Below are 21219 nucleotides of genomic sequence, written 5' to 3'. Positions count from 1 at the left end.
TTCACATTTAGAAAATATGATGCTAATAAATAAAGCCAAAATGTTTAATAATGACTCACAGGTAATACAGGGACCCTGCTCTGATTCAAGCTACTCACTATCCTATTTACGAACTGGTTAAAAAGCCTAGAGTGCTATTTGTGCATCTGTTAGCTGCTTGGATTTCTGTTTTTAGTTTATCTTTCCAAATACTCAAGGCAGCTTACAGGTTCTTATGGCCTGGATTGGCCACTGTTGGAAACAGGATGCTGGGCTTGATGGACCCTTGGTCTGACCCAGTATGGCATTTTCTTAGTAAGTCCTTGCCCCATTGTGCTTACAATTTAAGTGGGTACCTAAACCTATGGGAGATAAAGTGACTTACCCAAGGACACAAGAGTGTCAGTGGGATTTATTTTATACCCTGATTTTGCTGGTTCTCAGCCCATTGCTCTAATAATTCAGCCACGTCTTCATTTTTGTGCCAGTATTTGTCTTGCACCTAATTTGCACCATTTTAAAATGATGTAAGCTAAATAATTTTCAGTTTTGCATTAGTGGTGGAAGCAACAGGAATTTTGTTTAAACTTTAAATACGGCACAAATGCCAAGTTCATCGTGCAAGCAAAATACTCAATTTTTGGGGAGTTTTGTGCAATGGTTCTGTCCAATACTTAAACTCTGGTCCCAAGTATTTCACTGATACAATCTTTTGATCCAAATTATGGATACAACACCACTATAAAACCCTAGTGGAAAAACCCCTAATATTCTCCACAAGAGAACATCGGTTTAACTGATGTACAACCAACAATTTTCTATTAAATTCCCACAGAAAAGCAATCCCTGCCATCTGAACACAGTCTATGAATATGGAGCTTTGCATCTGAATCATACATGCATTCTGCCCAAACAAGAACTTTGCATTAGCAATTCTTGCTCTTCTCTCCCACACCCACCTGATCAATCAGGTAGGCTCAAAGGCATATTCAAAAACTTCACCTCAATGGGATGCTCCTACTAAAAGGTGCAACTGGATATAAGATGCACACTAGGGAAGTAAATGTCATGATTTAGGACTTAGCGCTTATCCTTTCAGAATCCATCACAAGAGAAAACATATGAACGAGGCTGGCTCTGCTGCCTAGGCTGCAACATAGGAGATTCAAGTTCATATCCCCCAGCCCTCTAATGTGATGCACTCAGGTCTGTGGAGGGATGGAAAAAGAGCTGCTACATTTTACATTTATTAAGGCCTAGGCGACATACAAAAAACATTCATAAAATTCAAATAAAACAAAACAAACTTAGACAATAACATAAATAAAGGTAGCTTACTGAACAATCCTGTAATAGTGAGAGGAAGCTAAAACTGACCCCTTTCAGTAATGACCTTTTTTTTTTTTTTTTTTTTTTTTTTTTTTTTAAAACATGAAGGTTTTTAACAAACTTCCCAATATTTTCAAACAAACGCAGAGTCTTAGTTCCATGGGAAAAGAATTCCATAGAACTGGACCTGCAACAGAGAACGCAGATTCCCTTGTAAGACATAAGTGAACACTTTTTAAAGATGGAACGTCCAGAAAGCCTCGTTGCGAAGATCTTAGCCGACGTTTAAGGCTGATACAATTTCAAGAGGGCATTAAGCCATGGACAGGATCCCAAATTAAGGAGTTTGAACCCAGTCCAATTTTGTATTCAATACGTTGTCAATACGAGGTAGCCAGTGTAACTGTACAAGGGTCGGCATAACATGTTCAAAGCGTTCACCACAGCGACTCCTGTCAATTGATACATGCAAATCTATCATGCATATTCATTGTGGATATCCTGAAAACCTGACCTGTTTGTGGCTCGAGACCTGAGTTGGCCACTCCTGGTTTACATGTTATTGTACCAAGTTTGAACTGTTTATTGTATTATTGATATTGTTTATTTTATGATTGATGATACATTTGTACAATTTTGTAATCTAGTAGCTTTTAAATGCAGTTTTCAAAACACAACAATCAATCCATTGGCCTAGGACAGCAGGCTGCAAACAAGCCAGGGGTCAAATCCTGATGACACTTCTTGTGACCTTGGACAAGTCCCTTCATCCTCCATTGTCTCAGGTACAAACTGTAAGCCTTCTAGGGCCAGGAAAATACTCACTCTACATGTATGTGACTCACTTTGAGCTGCCAATGAAACAGTGTGAGATAAATGTCTTAAAAAATCTTGAATTAATGATCGGCTTTTCTTGCACTGTCCTGGCAACAACCTGTGGGCACCCTGTGGTTAACTGTAGTTTTTTGGGGGGGGGGCCCTGCTGTTTCCTTCTAGTCCCTTGGGCCTCCAGATCAATCCAAAAGGGCCTTTAATTGAGCAACATTCTCCGGAACCTTCATTCACAAGTCCCTTCTAGCCCAGCCATCGCAGTGACTGTCCATGGAATGGGGGCCACAGACTAACCCAGTCTCAGCCACCACACTAGGTGTCACTGTAATGCAGTGGCTTAGTTTCCCTCCCTCAACCAGGGGTCAAATACTGCCTCCACTGCATTGCTGGCCCGAGGAGCAGAAGGTAGGCTCAGGATCCTGCCTGGCAGTGCACAGCACTGCCATTGATCTACCAGGCTGGCCCAACTGTAGTCCATCTACAATAAAAGGCCTTGATAATTAAATGGGAATCCTCATTGCTCAATGTCAGTCCCAGTGAACTATGTTCACATCAGAAAACCACACTGCAAAGCACAATTAAACTCTTTTAGCAATGAGATGACAAAGGAGTTAAGACTATCCCAGACTGTATAGTTAATAAAAAAAAATTTAAAAAAGGCATTTTATACTGAGTAGGACAGAGTATGTTGATTAGCTGAGAGCACTTTCTAGACATGTGTACAAATTCTTATGAACCCCCACAGTTCAGACATATTTTGGTGCCCGTTATAGTCACACATTTAGGGGGAAAAAAATCCCTACTGGTCAAAGCAGCTGTCAAAATGGCCAACGTTCCATCAATAGGTCTACGAAGAATTACAAAGAATTCTGACGGGACACACAGAACAGAATGAGGAAATGTTTGCTTTCTTACAAATAATAATCCAGTGAGGAACACGACCCAGCCAATGCCAAGGTCTTAAGTGCAGCCACAGCCATCTCTTCAAAAGAACAGAGAAGCATTATTACTGGCTTTGGTTTTTCAAAGTCCTAAATTACATAAAGTAGTGATAAAAATATATGAACAAACGAGTAGTGAAAGACCTAAGCCAGCATACACCCTCACATTAAGGTTTACTTTAATAAAACGTTGCAGTTTAGGGGGTTTTTTTTTGTACAGAATCGGGGAGCAGCGCTTTAGGTCTCAGAAGGCTGCTCCTCTGAATTTTTGCACTGCAGCAGTATCGCGGTGATTTCCAGCTGCTTTGTAAAACTAAGGAGGTATAAAACTGATTTACACAGGTTTTAATTAAATTCCTTCCTAGTCAGAGTAAGTCACCACCATTGCAGCACGCAGAACCTTGTATTTTCTGCTATAGCTACATTTGAGATATCTGTTTAATTATGCTTACTGGCAGCAACAGGAACTGTACTGCAAAGTTACTTTCAGTCCAGAAGGATCTACAGTATTTTTTTTTTTTTTAATTTGTATACCAGCAATACCATGGCCCTAGGCAGTGAACAAGAAAAGATACACAATTCAGTCAATATAACAGGACAAAAACAATAGAAGAAATGAAACAACAGCGTCACACACACACACAAGCTAGCGCTTAACTCAAAGGCCAGCCTGAAAAAGATACGTTTCGAGCATAACCGTAAATATCTCTGTACAGTTCATTAGCCACAATTCGTTTGGGATAGAATTCCAGAGCTCAGGAGCAGCAACAGAAAAGGCGTGCTCCCGTGATTCAGCACATCGCGCCCGACGATCCGATGGTGCGTCTAGAAGACATCTCTGCAAGGATCCAGATCAGGGGTGCACCAAGAGCCAGAATGCACAGTACCAAAAAAGCCTCAGTTAGTCAAGAAATGAGGGGTGTGGGAAAGGAAAGGGGTCCTTCGAGGAGGGGGGGGGGGGGGGTAAGCATTCACACTGTTGCGCACCTCCCCTTACCCGATATTTCCACCAGAATCCATCATTATCCCATTCCCCCCATCCCGTTTCTCTCAGTTGTTCCACCAGTCCCTCACTCTCAGTTCCTTCATCTTATCCTAACCAGTCTTTCAATCCTCCCCCACCCTGACCCCCCCATCAGTCTCTCTCTCTTTAAATCCTATCCCGATCACACCGGCCTCTCTCAATCTTCCAACCAGTCTTCTCTTTCTTCCATTTCTCCACCACGTCCCCACCAATCTCAATCTAATCCCATCCATTCACACGGAGTCTCAGGCTCTCTCAATTGCCCTCACTCTATCCCCCCTACCATCTCTCAATCCGCCCACCGATATCTCTCTCAATTCCTCCACCCTGTCCCCACCAGTCTCTCTCTTTCTGCTGCTCCAGCATAACATCCCCTGCCCCCACAAGAATGACAACTCAACATCCCCAGCATAACACTTCCCATACCTGGTCCTTTATGGTACTCTCCCCTTCCCAGCCTCAGCAGCAGTGACCATGTGTCCCGCCCTATTCTCTCTCTTTTTCTCCCTCTGCCCCCATTCCCTGTCCCTCCCTGATTACACCCTCTTCTCTCTCTCTTTCTACCCCACCCTAGTAGTCTCTCTGGTTCTCTCTCACCCCCTTCATCGCTCCTTGGCATGTGCATCTCTCTCAAACCCTTTTTGCCCCTCCTAATCACCATCTCTGGCTCTGTCTCACCCCTTCATCTAATTTATACTGCTAGATCTCATTCTTTCTTCCCTCCCCCTCTTCCGCCGCATTACCACTCCTGTTCCCTGCTCTAGCCCCTCCACTCCTGACCTCTCAGTGCTGCTTGACGCTGTGGAGATGGGGGGAAGGAGGGGCTGGAGAAGGGAGCAGTGTCTTTCTCTGTTCTTCCCTGCTATTCCCCCTCCTCTGCTGTCTGGAACCAGAAGCACTGGATGAGAGGCGGGGAGGGGGCAAGGCTGAAGCTGACAGGACAGCAGAGAAGAGCCAGTCAGCACTACGTTCCAGCACTCCCCCCTTCCTCCTGCTGCCTGGAATAGAGGGCTCTTCTCTGCTGTGCTGCCCGGAGGGGAGAGGCTGGAAATAACACTGTCCCAGTCCCAGCAGATCACTATGATCCTGGATCACAGCTGAGGGAAGAGGGGAGTCACCTATAGCTCCAGTCAAGTTTGAATGATTTGTTACAAGGGGGTGATTGCAGGTGGTGTATGTTTGGAAGAGCAGTGCAAGAAGTGGTGAATGTTGAGGGAGGTTAGGGTGTGAATGACTGGGGAAGGAGCAGAGCAAAAGGGGATAAATGCTTGGAAGAGAGCACAATGCAAGGGGGTGAATGCTTTTGAGGTGTTGAATACTGGGAAACTGGAGGAGGAAGGGATAAATGCTGAGAAGATCTGAGGAGGGAGTGAATGATATCTCCCTTCCCATCTCCCTAAAGTCAGCAATGGATATTGGGCTATTTGGCACCTTATTCTTCAAGGTCTATGCTGCCAAGTGTTTTGCAGCAGGTGTGAAGGGATCAGGACTGGGGTGGGAGGAATAATGGTAGAGAGAGAGGCCCAGGATAGAGTTGCATGAGAGACATGTGGGAGGAGTGTTATGTGTGAAATAATTTGAGGGAGTGGAGTAGGCACAAGAGAGCTAGGGATGGGGGGGGGGGGGGGGTAAAAGGGGTTTAGAAGAACTGGAGAAAAAAAGTCAGTACAAGGATGCAGGAAAATCTGGGGGCAAGGGTGCGTGTGAAAGAAAGCCAGAGATGGTGCTGGGGAAAGAACCAGAAATGGTGTCAGGGTAGAGTGGCGCAGAGGTGATGGAGTGTAGGTATAAGAGAGAGCAGGAGGCTCTGAAGAGGGGGAGATAAGATGACAGAGAGCCATAGGTAGTGAAGGGGGAAGGAGGGTGACAGAACCAGAGGTGGTGAAGTGAAGAGGGAGAGTAACAGAGCCAGAATGGCTGTTATGCTGTACCTGCTCCCCGTTCCAGCCTCTCCCCTCCTGTCCTCTGCAGTGCTGCCCAAGACAACATGGGGACAGGAGAACAAGAGCCTCAGGCTGGCCATCCCTAATCCAGGTCATCAATGTAAATAAGTTAAGGGCTCCATTTCATTTCATTTTGGCAAAAATAGGACAAAACATTTTAAACCCTCCCCCAACAAAAAACACACAAACCACAAACACTGCAAAAAGCCTACAAATTAGTTTACTTGCACAATTTTTAAAAACTTTTTATCCCAAATCAGCAAGAAAGTCTTGGTCTTCTTGGTTGTACCCCCATGTTCAACATACTTCTCAAAAAGACAAAGGAACATTCTGCCTGAAGATTGGGGAATGACTTTATCTGACCCATATCATCTAAAAAGTGGGCTAGCAAAGAAACATCTAGTGTAGCCCAGGTTGAGAATACCTGGGAATTAAGGCCGGGTGGAAAATGTACATTTCTTGTAAGCGGTAGGAACTGAAATACAGAAAGCCTAAGACCTAACAAAGTGCATAATTGGTGCCATAAGGAGGTTTGGCAGAACCAATCGAGATGAGTGCAGCACTGTTCCTGGGCTTAGGGTTCTTAAATAACTGCGTTCCAGGGATAGTGGAACAAAATAGCTAGTATTGTGGAGCCAATCTGCCACAAGACGTAATTAGAAGCAAGATTATAGGCCCTAACATCAGTGAGCCCCATCCCGCCAGTGTCCCACTTACCCATTAACTTAGATAGTGCTATACAAGGTTTCTTCCCCCTCCAAAAAGGAAATGCCTAAGCACCCAGTGGAGCTTCTGGGGATCTGTAATTGTTAACACACATGGAAAGGTTTGAAAAAAATAAAAGCTATTTAGGTAAAATAAACATTTGGAAAAACATCTGCAAAAGATACTGGGAAGTCCTGCCAAGTTCGCAAAAGTGATTGCATGGGTCCGGAGTAGCTTATTGAAATTGATTTGATAGATGCAATTTGGATCAGCATGCAGAAGAATCCCCAAATACCTCATGCACCCTGTAACCCAGCGCATAGGAAAATTTGCCCCCCATAATTGCTGCGTAACTGGAGAAAGTGGTAATGATTCAGATTTATCAAGATTCAATTTCATCCCAGCTAATGAGCCATAACTGGATATTTCCTTAAGTAACTCTTCAAGGGAACGCATGGGGCTAGTGAGATGCAGAAGGATATGATCTGCAATGGCAGCAAGTTTAAATTCGGAAGCATACCCTTCCTGCGCCCCTATAACAACTCCCTGAATGGTACTGTTGTCCTGGAGACTACACAAGAAAGGTTCTAGGGCCAATATAAAAAGTAACAGGGACACAGGGCAGCCTTGTGTCGTACCGCGACCCAAGAGAATATCATCAGACAGGAAGCCATTTACATATAGGGTCACCCTAGGATTTTTATAAAGGGTACAGACCACTTTCACAAAAAAACCACCAATACCATAGGCCTGTAAAATATGCAACAAAAATGGCCATTCCAGCCTATCAAAGGCCTTTTCTGCATCTAAACTCAGCACCATCGACTGCATCTTTTGGTGACGGCTCCACTCCATAGAAGCCAGAAGCCTACGGATGTTGGTGATGCTATATTGTCCAGGAACAAAGCCAACCTGATCTGACCCAACAAGATCAGGGATATACTTGGCCAATTGGGTGGCCAAGACCTTGGCTAGAAGTTTAACATCAAAGTTTAAAAGGGAGATTGGGCAGTATGAGCCAGGTAGAAGCGGATCTCTTCCTTCCTTGGGTAACACCGTAATCATTGCCCTATTTGGAGCTAACGGAAATAGTTCTAACCCTATCAGCGTCTTAAACATTTCCCCAGTGGTAAAGATACCTGCCGAGCTAGGATTTTATAAAATTCAGAGGGAAAGCTATCTAGTCTGGGTGTCTTAGATCATTTAGTAGCTTTAATAGAATCTAAAATCTCTTGCAGCTATATAGGCTGATTCAATTGAGCCAATTGGTCAGCAGATATATTAGAGAGAGAAATAGATTGTAGAAAGGCCTGAATCTGTGAAATATCAACCTGTTGCATATTATATAGGGTCTGATAGTATTCCCAGAAAACCTGGCAGATTGCTTTACCGGAGTTTACCAGCTTCCCTTTTGCATCCCTCACAGCTGGAATGAATCTAGTACCTGTCCAATGTTTTATCAAATTAACCAGGGGTTTCCCAACCTTAATACCAAAATGGTATAACTTAAATTTATAATACATAGTGCCTTTCTTTGCCCACTGATGCAGTAATGTGTTTAACAAATCCCTAACTGAGGAAAAAGCAAGGATATGTGCAGGAGTAGGGTCTGTCTCCATTCTCTGTTTCGCATGGATGAGTTGTTTTTCAAGCGCGAGTATCTCTTTGGCTAAGGTTTTCTTACGTGCAGCCACAGATGAAATTATGTCACCCCGCAGTACGACTTTGGCAGTTTCCCAAAATAAAATAGGAGATTCCTGATGGCATGCATTATCTGCAAAAAGGTCCCACTTCTTCCTGAGATAATCGTGGAATCCCAAGTTGGAATACAAATATTTGGGAAACCGCCAGAGCCGATTACCATCTATGGGCCAAATCCCCACTATGTCCACCCATACGGGTGGCATGGTCCGAGACTATAAGGGGACCTATTTGAGCATCCTGGATCTGAGTAACTAAGCTTGCACTGAGCAAAAGATAATCAGAGGAACATGTATGATGGGCTAGGGACACGTGTATTCTCGAGCACCTGGATGTAGTACTCACCAAATGTCAACTAAGTCCAAGTTCTTACAAAAGTAGTCAATCCCCCTACCTGATTTCATGGCAGGGCCATCTCTAACAGAAGAACGATCTAGTTGTCTGTCATGAACATAACTAAAGTCCACACCCAGTACTAATGATGTATCATTATATGCTAAAAGCAAGGTTACCAGCTTAACAAAAAAGGGGTGATCATAGGTATTAGGAGCATAGATATTACAAAACACGATAGAGTGCCCATATATCGTACCTTCAACTATCAAACAGCGCCCCCCCCCCCCCCCTCCCCAGGGTCTGAAATTATCTTAGAATCGACGAAGGGGACTTGTTTCCCAACTAATCAAGTGATCCCTGCTTTGCGAGTGCCAGACTGGGCCGAGTATACCATCCCTACCCACTGTTTCTTCAGCTTAGCATGTTCATTGATATCTAAGTGTGTCTCTTGTAACATGGCTATCTGAGCTCCCCATCGTCACAGGGATTGGAGGCATTTATAGCATTTGCTTACACAGCCCAAGCCTACAACATTCCAAGTAATACAACGAATAGCAGAAGTTGTTATAATAAGAACTGAGAGGGAGTACGCTGCAAAAGCCAATACGGTATCTTATAACAGGGTTGGGCCCCCCAGCCTAGGCCCGACCAACTTAGCCCAGCATAATAATGAGAAATTAAGGAACACAGAAATGCCTCACATGCCTTCCGGAGCCTTAACTCTAAATAAAGAACCCCTTCCCAACCCCCTATACTCAACAAAAATCCTACTATGAAACAGTTCTCAACCCACATGCTAGCTATCAAGCTAGAGAGGCCATGTGAAACATGTGGCGGGCCCCCTCCCCTTCCCAATAGTGCAAAATAATTGGTAAGTGGTCTCAAAAGACACAAACGAAATGTATAAAGACATGTCAGCTGTCATAAATATACACAGTATATGCCTTCATGGCAGTATATACCTTCATGGCATTTAAGCCAATAAATGGCTCTGAAACCAAAGGATAAATCAGTCAAATCATTTAACAGCATCTGTGGGTGAGCTCAAGTCCTGTAAACAGGGGCGGAAAAACGTTTGGGCTTCTGCTGCAGAGTCGAAAGTATGGGAGGTATTCTGGAAAATCACCTGCAGCTTTGCAGGAAATTGAAGAGTAAATTGAATATGGTGTTTTATGAGCATCGGACACACTGGGGCAAACTCCCTCCGTTTCGCAGAGACTGCAGCAGAGTAGGCAGCAAACAGAAGGATCAAATGGTTTTCATATTGCAGGGTTCTCCGTTTGTGATAGCAGCTTAAGAGTTCATCCTTATGGAGGAAGTTTAAGAACTTTGCTATTACAGGTCGAGGTTGGCCTGAATCAGAAGGCCTTCCCCCTAAACGATGTGCGCGCTCAATTGTTATAGGCCCCAGCGTGGCTGGCAGTTCTAAAGCCTGAGGTAGCCAGGTCTCCAGAATGGTACAAAGATCACGGTCCACAATGGACTCTGGTAGCCCTATAAATGGAGAAATTACTTAAATGATAATTTTGTTTTCCTTAGTGTAGACAGATGGACTCAGGACCAATGGGTATAGTGTGCTCCTGATAGCAGTTGGAGATGGATCAGATTTCAATCTGACGTCAGCCCCTAGTACATATACCCCTGCAGGAAGTGCAGCTCTTCAGTATTCTCCTCGAAAAGCATTGTGGATATATGTGTGACTGACTAATTTGAGTAACTTGATTAACTTGATAAACTTGATCTGGTTGAATTGGCTATAGCTGGAGACTGCCAGAATACTTAACTGGAAAGCGTCGACACCCGGTAGGGTGAGTGTCCTAGGTGAATGAAAACATGGCTTACCCTTGAATCATTCGAAGTTTCATGCGTAACGGCAGCCAAGGGTGGGATGCTGAGTCCATCTGTCTACACTAAGGAAAACAAAATTATCAGGTAAGTAATTTCTCCATTTCCTAGCGTGTAACAGATGGACTCAGGACCAATGGGATGTACAAAAGATACTCCCAAACCGGGTGTGACCCACTTAGTACTGCCCTTGCAAATGCCGTGTCCTCCCAAGCCTGAACATCCAGGCGGTAGAATCTGGAGAAGGTGTAAATGGAGGACCATGTTTCCACCCTGCAAATCTCGGCGGGCGACAGCATTCTGGTTTCTGCCCAGGACACTGCCTGGGCTCTAGTAGAATGGGCCTTGACCTGTAAAGGTGGTGGCTTGCCCTCTTCTACGTAGGCCGCCTTGATGACTTCCTTGATCCAGCGGGCTATGGTTGCCCGCGAGGCTGCTTCCCCTTGTCTCTTCCCGCTGTGAAGGACTAATAGGTGGTCCGTTTTTTGTACGGGTTCCGACATTTCCAGGTATCTGGATAGGAGTCTGCCAATGTTGAGGTGGCATAGGCTACGAGCCTCTTCCGAATTCTTCAACTCATCCGGCGATGGTAGCGAGATGGTTTGGTTAAGATGGAAGTGTGACACCACTTTGGGAAGGAACGAAGGGACTGTGCATAGCTGGATGGTTCCTGTGGTGAGCCTGAGGAGATGTGCCGGGCTGAACAAACCGCCAGGAGGAATGCTGTCTTTAATGTTAACAGGCAGAGGGACAGACCTCGGAGAGGCCTGAAGGAGGTTCGTGCTAGAAAATCCAAGACCAGGTTGAGATTCCAAAGAGGTACCGGCCACTTTAGTGGTGGGCGGATGTGTTTAACTCCTTTCAGGAAGCGTGAGACGTCCGGGTGAGAAGCAATGCTGTCGCCCTCACTCTTGGAGCTGTAGCATGACAATGCGGCTACCTGTACCTTGATGGAGTTGAGGGACAGACCCTTCTGTAGACAATTCTGCAGGAATTCCAGGATCACGGGAACTTTAATTGAGCGTGGTATGATGTCGTGGTCTTCGCACCAGGCTTCGAATATTCTCCAGATCCTTATGTACGTTAAAGATGTGGAGAACATCTATGCTCGGAGTATGGTGTCGATTACAGCCCCCGAGTATCCGCTCTTTCTCTGGCGAGCCCTCTCAATTATGTCCGCGTACCACGGTCTTCTTGGCCAGTCCGGGGCCACTAGAAGTATTAGTCCCCTGTGAAGCTGTATCTTGTGAATGATTGCGCCCAATACGGCGGGAAGGCATATAATAGGGTCCCCTGTGGCCAGGTCTGTACCAGGGCATAGGTCCCCTGGGACTGAGGTTCCTGCCTGCGTCTGAAGTACCTGGGTACTTGGGCGTTGGACCGGCTTGCCAGAAGGTCCATGTCTGGTGTCCCCCACCGGTTCACTATCATTTGGAACGCTGCGGGCAACAGCTTCCATTCTCCTGGGTCTAGACTTTCTCTGCTGAGGTAGTCCGCCGTGATGTTGTCTTTCCCGGCGATGTGGGCGGCTGAGATCTCCTGGAAGTTTATTTCCGCCCACGACATTAGCGGGTCGATTTCCAGAGACACCTGTTGGCTTCTGGTTCCTCCCTGACGGTTATGTAGGCCACTGTTGTGGCGTTGTCCGACATTACTCTGACTGCTTTGTCTCGGAGCCTGTGAGCGAATCGTAAGCAGGCAAGTCTGACTGCCCGCGCTTCTAGGTGGTTGATGTTCCATCCCGACTCTTCTGCGTTCCACTGCCCTCAGGCAGTTAACTCCTCACAGTGTGCTCCCCATCCGCGTAGGCTGGCGTCTGTGGTGAGCAGAGTCCAGGTTGGTGAAGATAGCCTCGTCTCCTAGTTCAGGTGCCTGCCCTGCAGCCACCACCGTAACTGGGTCCGGACTCTGCCCGGGAGTGATAGATGGACAGCGTAGTTCCGAGACAGTGGATTCCATCGTGACAGAAGCAAATTGACTTGCAGGCTTGTCCTATTTTTCACCAGAAAGAAGAAACTGCCACAATACAAGTCATCTAATAAGGATATGGCAGAGATTTCCTTTCTAGAAACTTGACCAAAACAGCTAAAAGTGACTATAAAATTCTGAAACATTTTTATTATATAGCACTCTGAATGTTTAGTCTCTACTTAAGGAATATGTGGAATAACAGTTTCTTCAAGGTCCTGAATGCAGCCCTGTTTCCTTACTCTGTAAGATCAGTGTCTGCAGATCGGTGACAGGGGAGGTACAGAACACTGGGGAATGAAATGCAGAAGGCAGGTAAGGGAAATTAGAAAAAAAAAAAAACCCCAACCCTGATTTGAAAAGCCCTCATTGTGTGTCAGACAAATCTCTACACACATATGCCTTTCATTAAGCAGAACTCAAGTATACAATCTTTATGCATGCACATAAATGATTTGTTATAATCCTAGGAGCAATATGTTCCAAGACCAAACACTGTATTCGCTAAGCTTTTCATTGAACAATAAATTTGCTTTATGTCATGAGTATAAGCCAGTCAGCCTGCCGTTCAATTTCACAGCCTAAAATGCCAAATTGAAACAGAGCACACTGTGGACTGTATGTTGTAAGTATTTCTTCCCATGAGAATCAAGCTTGGCCATACTTACAGTACCTGAACGTAATCCACTCTGAAGTGCCTAAAAAGCAGAATATAAGTCAAATAAATACTGAAAAAACAGAAAAAGCCCTCCAGGGAAGAACAGGAACTTCCTCCAGGCCTCCTAGGGTGGGAACCAACCCCAGCTCCCACTTACCCTATCTGCAGGGGTTCAGATGGACAGGAGGAGTGCCCTCTTGCCTCCTGCCCTGAGATAGTTTGCATGAAAAAGGCTCTGCGGGTCAGTCCTAAGACCAGCACCACTGGTCCCTTCTCAAGGCTGGCCAGTGCCATTTTCTTGTATGGCTGTATATTTGTACAGACGTACAAGAAGAAAATATATAACATGTATGATATATACAGTGGCTTGCAAAAGTATTTGACCTCCTAAAAAAAAAAAAAAAGTCAGCAGATTTGTGTGGATTACAAATTACTTACACAGATTGTTCCAGACAGTATGTTTATTGCAAACCAGTATGCTTTTAAAGTAAATTTTCAAAGTCATAATAAATTTCTCTGCACTTTTTGCAAAATAAAATTAAAAATGTTAAAATTCTGCTTGCATAAGTATTCACTCCCTTCAGACTAGTACTTGCTAGAGCCACCTTTTGCTGCAATAACAGCTTTAAGTCTGTTAGGCTAAGTTTCTTTCAGCTTTGCACACTTGTTTGGGAGTGATTTTTGCTCAATCTTCCTGGCACATTTGCTCCAGGTTGTTCAGATTGGTTAGATGACACTTATGGACCACAATTTTCAAACAGTGTCACAGATTCTCGATTGGACTGAGATCTGGATTTTCACTCAGCCATTGTAAAACATTCACCTTTTTGTTGTTCATCTACTCTTGTGTTGCTTTGGCCTTGCACTTGGGATCATTGTCCTGCTGAAATGTGAACTTGATTTCAAGTTTTAGTGTTTTAGCAGACTGAAGCAGGTTGTCTGCCCAGTCACCGCTGAGAAAAAGCATCTCCACAACATGATGCTGCCACCCCCATACTTTACTGTTGGTATGGTGTTTGCTGAGGAATGGGCAGTGTTAGCATAGCACCATATATACACAGTAACCTGCAGACCGTCAGGCGGGTGTATATGTACATGAGTATGCCAGCCAGCGCAAATGAAGCAGCCATTTTATAATATACACGCGTATATGCGTGCATGGGATAAACTCGTAAGTATGCTTGTACATGTATGCACAATTTTATATGTGCGCGCAAATGCCAGCTCTACTGAGTAAGTGAGGGGATGTTATTACATATGCACGCCGACGCAATTACCAGTTTCCCCAGTCTGCTCCCAGTTCACCTAGGAAAAAGGCTAGGACTTCCTAACCCCCCTAATTTATCTGCTTCCCTTCTACCCATTTAGCCTCAACCCTTCAATCCTCACTAACTAGTATAATAAAAAAAAATAAAAAAGAGAGGCTAGACACACACCATCCATAGCAGAAGTAAAGATGCACAGATAGGGATCCCAGCACACGCCTGTGCATGTAAATAGTTACACTCTGTTTTAATGCTAAAATCCAGGAATGCCCATGCCCTGCCCATAGCCCTTTTCCCCCAAAATGTTTGGGCGCGTACCAGGAGATATGCGCTTACTTGCGCATTTTTAAAAATCCACACAGCTCGCACCGGCCTGAGAGACACACACATATCTCCCAGCTTTGGTGTGCTCCAAGCTCGCAACATTTATCCCATAGCGTTTTGAATTTTGGCCGAAAAGCTCCGTTTTTGTCTCATCTGACCACAAAACCTTATCCCACATTTTAGGTGGGTCTCTCTAATGCTTTTTGGCAAACTCCAGGCATACTTTGATTTGTTTTTTCTTCAGTAATGGCTTCTTTCTAGCCACTCTCCCATGCAGGCCAGTTGTATGCAGAGCTCTTGATATGGTTAACTGGTGCACCTCTACTCCAGTCTCAGCCGCTGAACTCTGTAGCTCCTTCAAAGGGATTGTTGGCCTCTCTGTGGCTTCCCGCACAAGTCTCTTTCTTGCTCAGACGCTGAGTTTTGAGGGATGGCCTAGTCTAGTCAGGGTCTGGGTGACAATTGTTCCAACAGTGCTCACTTGGATATTATTTTGTAGCCCTCTCCTATCTTGTGCATGTCTAACAATTTACCTTTAATTTCCTTAGAATACTCTTTGGTCTTCATTTTCACAGCTTTCCTTCAAATTCACAATCTGACCAATGGTACTGGAATTAGGGGGTCTCTTATCCAGAAAAGCTGACCTTTTTAATAATTCACAGGTAGAGGCCAATTGTAAGGGCAATATCTTTTTTTCTGTGTAAACTTGGAGCTTTCACAGCACAGGAGTTGAATACTTATGCAAGCACCATTTTTCAGTTTTTATTTTTAGTTTACAAAAAAATGCAGAGAAATAAATGAATTGTGACTTTGAAAATTTACTTTAAGAGCATACTGGTTTGGAATAAACATACTCGGGCTAATGCAATAAATTACGCCCAACCTAGAGCACAGATTTACACACGTTTTGGACTTACTAGACACACACAGGTGTGTGTGTATATATATATATGTATACACATGCAATCACAATACCTGAATGTAATCCTCTTTGAAGTGCCAAAATGTTGATAATAAATTAAATATATATTAATTATTTCACTGATAAAGGATAAAAACTCAGTTTTTAAAAATGTTTCAATATACTTATGCATAAAAAATGTATGAATTTATCCTGTTCAGATATTCATTTGTTTGTATATGAATATTTTTTAAGAAAAAATAAATAAATTTTTTTTTTTAAATCTGTCACTGAGATATTCCTTTTTATTTCTAAGGTCACAGAGCTCAAAAAGCTAGGGAAGGTCAAGCCTCCATAAATAACATGCCTGAAGCCCCAGCCTGATTCCCCAAGCATTATAAAACAAAACAAAAAACAGGCATCAAGTGAAACTGGGTAATGGGGGGGGGGGGGGGGGGGACAGGGGGCTGGGAGAACCCATAATGCCAGTTGCTGAAGAGAATAAAAAAAGCGAGGGCAATCAGAGACGTTTACTTTGCCATTTATCTGGAACTAGTGGTCACATCTCTCTAACCAGCTTCTGCCCATAAAAAGGTACCTACTACTGCTTTATAATAAAATTAGAAACAGCACCAAATGCAGAAGACATGGCTGATTGTACAAGGAGAGACGCACTCCTTGAGGCTGCCATGGGCTTTATAAGGCAATGCAGCATGGCAAGCAACAGTGGACTAGATCAAGAAAACTGTGGTGCTTTTATGGGCAGGCACAAAGAGTGAGCACCACCAGCTAATGAAAGCCTATTATGGGTGCAGCCTTTGGGGCTCCGGCTGTATACTGGCTGCAGGCCACGGCCAAGTTTGTGCTGTGCTGCTGGGACATGCAGTAAGTGGCTTCCTTTTCTTCTGTTGGCTCTGCATTAGGTATTTGCAGGTGATGAGTGTTCAGCTGAGAGTGGAGGGGTCAGGGAGTGAAGAGGCTGAGTGAGGCATACCTATTTGGCAAGGAGAGCTGCATGGTAGGGGGTGGAGATCAATTCTCAGCATACTGCAGCAGGACACTTGGCAGAATGATACAGGATGAGGGCCACAAAAAGCACAGCTCCTGGTTCTGGGTACCTGTGACTGTGATCTGCTTTGTTTAGCTGTTGCATCTTTGCATGGGGTTGAAATCGGCCCCATGAGTGCGAACTAGGGAGAGTCAACAGCATGACCTCAAAAAGACCAGGCTATGCTCTTCCTTTATAAATGAGCCCTGTAGAAAAAAGTATATACCATGTTTGTCAGAATCACCTCCTTATACTGAAGACTCCTGCGTCATCTATGTTTATTTCATAGCTAAGAAATAATACTCTAGCTCAGGGGTCAGGAACCTATGGCTCCAAGCCAGATGTGGCTCTTTTGATGGCTGCATCTGGCTCGCAGACAAATCTTTAATAAAAAAAAAAGTAAAAATCTAACAAAACCCCCCACCCTCCTGACCCCCCCCCCCCCCAAGACCTGCCAAAAGACCCTGGTGGTCCAGCGGGGGTCCAGGAGCGATCTCCTGGGCTTGGGCTGTCGGCTGCCAGTAGTCAAAATGGCGCCGACGGCCCTTTGCCCTCACTATGTCACTGGGGTCCACCAATGGCGGCGGTAGCCCCTGTGACATAGTAAGGGCAAAGGGCCGTCGGCGCCATTTTGACTACTGGCAGCCGACAGCCCAAGCCCAGGAGATCGCTCCCGGACCCCCGCTGGACCACCAGGGACTTTTGGCAAGTTTTAGGGGGTCAGGAGGGTGGGGGGTTGTAGTAAATTAATTTTGGAGGTCTTGGGGGGCGTCAGGAGGGTGGGGGTTTTTGTTAGATTTCTACTTTTTTATTAAAGATTTGTCTGCGAGCCCTGGACTCCCGCTGGACCACCAGGGACTTTTGGCAGGTCTGGGGGGGGGGTTTGTAGTAAATTAATTTGGCAGGTCTTGGGGGGTTCAGGAGGGTGGGGGGTTGTAGTTTGTATGGCTCTCACGGAATTACATTTTAAAATATGTGGCGTTCATGGCTCTCTCAGCCAAAAAGGTTCCCGACCCCTGTTCTAGCTGTTGTCAATAACAATATAGATTTAGAGAATCTGGGTGCTTGTGTGTTGACTGTCATTAGAAAGATACACTAATCTAATCCCAGTTCATTTTGGGATAGATTTTTAAAGTTATGCATGGGCGTAGATTTGTTCCCGCCCAGTGCGAACAAATCTACACCCGCTTTTATAACATGCGCGCTCTGCCACGCGCATGTTATAAAATCCAGGGTCGGCGCGCGCAGGGGGCTGCACAATTGTGCAACCTGTGCGCGCAGAGCAGCCTTCCTCCATTTCCTCCGAGGCCGCTCCAAAATTGGAGCGGCCTTGGAGGGAACTTTTTTTCCGGCTCCCCTCACCTTCCCCTCCCTTCCCTCCTCCCTAACCCACCTCTAACTAAATCCCCCCCTACCTTTGTGCAGAAAGTTACGCCTGCCTGAGGTGGTGCCGGCCCGGGGGCGTTGCGGGGCCCCGGGCCGGCACCACGCCCAGGACCCCGCAACGCCCTCCCAAGCAAAGTCCCGGGACTTACACGCATCCCGGGCCTTTGCGTGCGCCGGCGGCCTATGCAACATAGGCGTGCCGGCATGCAGGGCTTTTAAAATCTGCCCCTTTATTCACAAGTAAAAAATATGAAGAGCAACCTCATGGAAGTATTTTTTTTTCAAGATAGGGAGGGTAGCCATAATAAAATATTTATTCTTAAAAAATGTGCAAAAAAATATAAGCATATCAGAGATACAGTTTTCTTGGCATAAACACTGAATACTTTGCTGGCTGTGGTATTTGGGTAAGGGTTCATGGAAATATATAGTTGCTTCTTTTTTTTTTTTTACCATAGCTGTTGCAGGGAAATAGTCTCTATGGTCCTTGCACCTAATGAAAAGTTTATTTATAGGTAGGGACCTTTGTTTTCACTTTTTATTTTCCCTACGAATTTCTCAGTGTTTATTACAACAAGAACAAAAAAATGGCATTTACCTAAAAAAATGAGTCTTTTTTTCCCCATCAATTTCTCCTGATTTTGTTCTTGTTGTAATGAACAATGATAATTTCCTGGGCAAAATAAAATAAAAACTGAAAAAGAAAATTCCTATTTAGAAGATATAACAGGTAGTACAGGAGTATTTTTTGCACACAGCCCAAACACCAAAGGTATACAAATTACATTAATGATTTACTTTCAGCTTTGTGGGCAAGTCCCAACAAACCTATGTAAGATGAACCACCACAGACGCACGATAGCAAACCCACAAACCACAGCACTTCTCCCAGACCAACCACTTCCTCTCTGACCTACCAGTAGTGATACTGGAAGAATTCTTTTAAAGCATATAAAACAGAAAAACATGAGAAACTGGCTACACAAAAAATGTACTGACTTCAAAAAATAGTAAGTGCCATGCTAGGTTAAAACTAAAGGTCCATCGAGCCCAGCAATGGCCCATCTGGGTCAATAGAAAATAATCTAATGAAGTCAAGATACTAGATTTACAACAATACAAAAACCTCTCATTTTTCCAAAAAGATCATAACTGGATTGAAAAGAATGTTTCAACTTTATCTGTTTTATTTTGTGGGCAAGGGGTTAATTTTTTTAATTTATTTTCAGCAGTGCAACTAATATAGCTGGGCTTAAAAAAAGGTTTGAATAAGTTCCTGGAGGAGAAGTCCATAAAGTAATCCATAAGTAATTTCCTTTCTCAGTTAAATGTGAACCGACATGATGTGTCCTACGAATGCCGGTATATAAAAATTGTTAAATAAAAAAAATAATAAAAATATGGAATAGCCAATGTTTTTTGCCAGCATTAGTAGCATGGGATCTATTTAATGTCTGAGTGCTTGCAGGTACTTGTGACTTGGATTGGCCATTGTTGGAGACAGGATACTGGGCTTGATGAACCCTTGGTATGACCTAGTATGGCAACTTATGTTCTTATGTTTTCCTCCTGCTCCTTTGGGCTTTCAGCTCAAACTGGAAGCAGGTCTTACATGTAGCTACTGACCATGAGCTTTCATTCACAACTATTGAGGGTCCTCTCCTGTATTCTAGAAATTCCACCATCTATCTCAGTCATCACAATGACAGTCCTTAACCAGAGACCACAAACCATTACTCCTTCCAAAACCTGGTGCACATGCATATAGAGAGTCTGGCCAACATATGTCACTATTGTACGAAACCTGAGACTCTCTCCTCCCTCCAGAGGCTATAAACTTCTGCCTCAGTTGCAACCGCCCAAAGACCAAAATCTGGGCTTGGGAATTGAATCCAAGTCTCCCTTGCACAGCACAGCAACTGAGTCAGCGGGTCAGCCCATGATTTTGCATCCTTGAGTACACTTTCGTTCTGACCCTCTTTTCCCACACAGATCTGACTTTTTTTTTTAGCTAAATATTCACCTCCTCTACCTCACATTCCTCTGTCTAATCGCAAATCTTCCCCATTCCCTTTCTTCACACATTTCAACACCCCACTTTATTTATTTATTATTTTTATTATACCGAGTTTCATGATATGAATCACATCAACCCGGTTTACAATTAACAATGTGAATAACTGCAGAGAGTAACATGGTAGAAACATTTCCCAATTCGACATCAAATATAATAAGAAACTTAACAAATAAAAACATTGTAACAATATTTAGGATGTGAGGAAGTTACAAAAAACAAGGAAAAATAACTAGGATCTGAAAGGGGAGGAAATTAAAGAAAGAATATTAACATTTTAGCCAACTGTATCAATTAATAAATATGTATAAAATTATAAAATATAGATGGGTAGGAAAGATTGACCAAATATGAATTGTAGTGAAGTATAATAATATGTTGTTGTCACTGCGTGTGAAGTTAGTGGGTTTTTGTTACAGTTCACTAACTTTTGTGTTTATGCTGATGGGTGGAGAATTTAATCCAGATCTGGGAATGCTTTTTTAAAAAGCCAAGTTTTTAGTCTTTTCCTAAAAGTTAGAGCGCATGGTTCTTGTCTTAAGTCCGGGGGGATGGAGTTCCAAAGGATTGGACCTGCAGATGAGAGAGCTCTTGAACTGTAGGATTTGTGGTGGTAGGTTTTGGCATGTGGAACCTGTAGTGATTCTTTGTAGTGTTCCCTGATGGGTCTGGCAGATGTGTGTTTTTTAAAAGGGATTTGTAGGTCGAGTTGAGTGTGTTGATGGATGTTTTTGTAGATAATCATGATGGTTTTGTACATAATTCTGAAGTGGATCGGTAACCAATGAAGGTCTTTGAGGATGGGGGAGATGTGGTCAATTCTCCTGGAGTTTGTGAGGATTCTGGCTGCAGTGTTCTGTACCATTTGTAGAGGTTTGGTGTAGGAAGCTGGGAGGCCTAGTAGTAAAGAATTGCAATAATCTAGTTTGGAGAAGATTATTGCTTGTAGGATTGATCTAAA

General features: G+C 44.1%; 1 protein-coding gene across 2 annotated transcripts in view; it reads right to left on the bottom strand.

The window, feature by feature from the left end:
* Window positions 1–21219, bottom strand: part of FZD6 (frizzled class receptor 6) — a 95354-nt gene that overhangs the window by 34163 nt on the left and 39972 nt on the right. The window lies entirely within an intron of this gene.

The sequence above is a fragment of the Rhinatrema bivittatum genome, chromosome 2, assembly GCF_901001135.1.
Source record: "Rhinatrema bivittatum chromosome 2, aRhiBiv1.1, whole genome shotgun sequence".
NCBI lineage: Eukaryota > Metazoa > Chordata > Amphibia > Gymnophiona > Rhinatrematidae > Rhinatrema > Rhinatrema bivittatum.
The sequence above is the reverse complement of the archived record's forward strand: the minus strand, read 5'-3'. Positions and strand labels throughout refer to the sequence as shown.